The sequence below is a fragment of the Vigna radiata genome, chromosome 2 (assembly GCF_000741045.1).
Source record: "Vigna radiata var. radiata cultivar VC1973A chromosome 2, Vradiata_ver6, whole genome shotgun sequence".
NCBI classification, from domain to species: domain Eukaryota; kingdom Viridiplantae; phylum Streptophyta; class Magnoliopsida; order Fabales; family Fabaceae; genus Vigna; species Vigna radiata.
In genome coordinates, this window is record NC_028352.1 from 19,776,039 (window position 1) to 19,780,024 (window position 3,986).

The window sequence follows — 3,986 nt, forward strand, 5'->3', positions numbered from 1 at the left end:
TTGTTCAGCTTGCTTTTGTTGTGCTTCTTGTTGTTGGCGTATGGTTTGAGCCTGTTCTTCCATTCGCTTTGCTTGTGCTTCTAACTGAGCCTGCAACTCTCTGATCATATTCATAGAGTCGTTGTTGTTGTCCATATTCCTTGTGGTAACCATTTGGGTTTGCCGCTCGGCCCCACGGTGGGCGCCAAAATGTTCCGGTAGATATTTTTGGGGACCGAGACACTAACCTGGATGACGCGGCTTTATCTCTTTATTTATAATTTGTCTCATAGACCTTGAACTGATATAAGCCCAACAGAATAAAATATAAACAGAATATAATATAAACAAACTTACCTGAAAATCTGGTTAGTTGCTAAATATCTTCTTGATTATCCTTTGATTATTTTATCTTCTGCTTATCAATATCTTTAATAAGATATTCTTGATTATCCTTTGATTATTTTATATCTTTAATAAGATATTCTTGATTATCCTTTGATTATTTTATATCTTTAATAAGATATATCGTAACCGCTCGGCCCAGATATCATACTGTACAAAAACTATACATCGAATTCTACTGTGCTTCGACGTAATAATTGTAGATTTGAAATAACACATGTGATTAGACGTTTTCTTCTTCAGCCTCCCGCCCTTTTGTTTCCTTCTTCTTTCCTTTAAACGTCCCATAACCTCCCATTACCATTATATTTTAAGATATCATTTACATATAACTTTAAAATTTTAATTTTATAAGTTTAGTGTAAATTTATCTTCTAATGTTTACATATTGTAAAATACAATAATGATTTGTGGGTGGGTCAAATTTAAAGAGAATGAAAGTTAATTTCTTTAAAATATTATTTTAATTTCAGAAAGAAAATAATAATAATAATAATAATAATTAATGAGAATTACGTTTCTACACCAAAATAATTAAAATCATAATTAATATTATTAATTATTAAAAGTTACATGAAATTAATGTTCTTTTAACATAGTGTACACTGTAAATGAATTTTTTTATTTCCCATGTTGAAATTGTTGATAAGGGAAGCATTGGTTTAGCTAACCTTAATCTCACAGTGCTTTATTCACTCTGGTTTTTGATGATGACAACACATTTTTAATAACACATGGATTGTTGATAGGTTACATGTTTTGTTGCTTATTGATTGACATCTTATAGAAAATGTGATGTGTTGTTTTTGATAAGTGAATGCACATTTACTGAGCTTGTATATGTTACATCTATTGACATTGTTGACAACAAAATTTCTATATCAATCTAGTTTTTGATAATGACAACACATCGCGGCCCATACAAATTTGATTGCATATGAGAAATGTAGTATAGCTAGGGAATGACCCCTAGGTCGTCTCTTAAGGATCAAATGTGGTTCAAGTCTTAGGTCTAACACGAAGTGGGGTGGGGTTGTGAAAGGTTTTTACAAGGAAAATTAAATTAAATTAGAACTGAAAATTAAAAGCAACCAAACATACTTGAAAACTTTGAAATAAATGGACAAAGCATGAAGACCGAACGGTCCTACAGATGACTGAACGATTCTACATTGAGACCAAACTATCTCTAAACCAAGTGAGGAAAATGGAAATGCAAGAAGGTAAAGAAACCAAACAAAATAGAAAACATAGTGAACGGAAAAAGTAAATTGAACACTACAATAGATAAATATCCAAACACAATTAAAGCCATTAAAATGCAACACTAAATTAAGTGGATCAAAAACAACTCAACCTACTAATTGAACTAAGTGAAAACAAGATAAATTAACAAGCCTATTTAACTTCTAATAATTTATGTGAACCAAGGTGCAATTAACAAATAAATTAAAAGTCCAATTGGCCAAGGAAAAACACATGGTCGTGAGTCACCATGCACCCAAGTCAAACTTCAATTTCACCTTCTATAAGCCACACAATGTGTTGACTTCTTCTCCCATGTGCACCATTTTTCAAGGAAATTAACATGTGCCTTCCAAACACCATAAATCCGTCCTCTCACTCTTCCCATGCAGAAAAATAAAATGGAACCACACACCAAAACACAATTTACGTGAACTACAAGTGGAATTGCCAAAAAAAATGCTTCAAACCAAAGTGTAAATGAAAGATACTTAAGGTGCTTCACCTAAGGTGTCATGTAAGCAAAGTAAAAGCAAAGAAAATAACCTCAAACATCCTCCATTCTCATGGTGATTCACGACTGGAAAAAGCAAGGAAAAGACAAAATTCAAAAGTGGAAACATTCCTAGTTGTCCAAATCGGGTAAAAACTTAATGCACCTTCTCTCCTCCTTCCTATCTCCATTTTCGTTTTTCTTTCCGTACCAACACACCATTCATGTTTTCTTCCTCCATTTTAATGAAACTTACACCATAAAACTCAAGGAATCCAATTCAAAACAAGTCATGAACAATAAACCCAAACATATGCTACTTCAACCTAACCAAATCTTCCATTTCTTCAATTTCCCTTGCAAAAACGAAAATGATAACCAAGCAATCAATTCCATCTCTTTCCAGCCACAATAACAACACCAAAATCTAGTCCCATCCTTGTTTCAAACATCAAAACCGAAAATCAAGAAGAAAGAGTCCAAACCACAACACCCACACATCAACTTAAGCTCTTTTCAACCCAAAACTCACATAGAACTCCATTTTTATCATCCAACCAATTAAAATGAGATGAAAACCGAGAGAAACAGTAGCAAAAGAAGAGGAAAAAGAAATATAAAGTTACTTAAACCCAACATCCACCATGGAAATGCATAAAGAAGCTTTAAAGCTCAAGCTTCAAGCATCAAGAACAAGCAAATGGAAGTAGAAATGAATGGTTTTTCACCATCAATGAGCTAAGACAACCAAGACTAAGTTAAGAGACAAAGAAAATCTGCAACTTTCTTCATTCAAATGGCCCAAAATCGAAATACCAAGCAAGCTCCCTTAAGGCATGTTCATCCATGAAACCATAGGAGAGAAAAGTTTAAAAACATGAAGTATGAAGTGTAGCTATGGGAGCCCAAGAGTGTGTCTCGGCATTCTCCCCTCTAAATACCGTCCAAGACTATAAAATTGGTGGGGACCACCTTCTAATGAAACCCTAGCTAAAAGCCACATGTCCTACATATGGGTTTTTTACAAAATTGCCCCTAAAAGGGTCCAAAACACCTAATTCTAATTAAGGACTTCTAGAAAACGAAATTACAACTTTGATTAGAATCTAAATGACTAAATGTTGAGCCTTTGAATTTGCCACGCCATATCCTAATGCTCCAGATGATGTTTCCACAACTTCCTTACAACCAGAAATGCACTTAATCTGCTCCGAAAATCCAAATTAGCACAATTACGAATTTCCGACCAAATTAAGTAGAATTCGGAAAACGGGGAAATAATAGACAATTAAACACAATTCCCTAGTTTATTTAAGTGCAATAAACTAAATATAGTTCAAGAAATAACGACTCATCAACAACACATTGCTTAATAACAAGCACATGATGTTGCTGCATTATAGAATCAAGCAAAACTTAATAAATGAGTCTAAAGAGAGTCAAAAGCTATTTTTAGCGATTTTATGCTTGTTTTGCATTGTTTTGAAGCTAATTTGAGAAAAGTAGAGAATGGAGTTGAAGATACAGGTCGTTGACTCAAGAAAAGAGTAGACAAATGAAGATTTGAAGAGTCGACGCACCGCCCGACGACACACTTAAACCGTCGGGCGGTCCAGGACGAGAAGAAGGCACGGCGATTGAGGGAAAACGCTCGGCGGTGGCGATTACCGTCGGGCGGTAGGGCGATTTCTGGTAAATCGCCGGGCGGCACACTTAAACCGCTCGGCAGTGGCTCGTTGGACTTGGGCCCATTTTCTCACGCCCTCCTCACCTATATATACCCCTATTGCGAATTCAGAATAATTCTTTTGACAGGGGAGAACGACCAGACCTAATTTTGCTCTCCAGAGAGGACCTCTTGGAT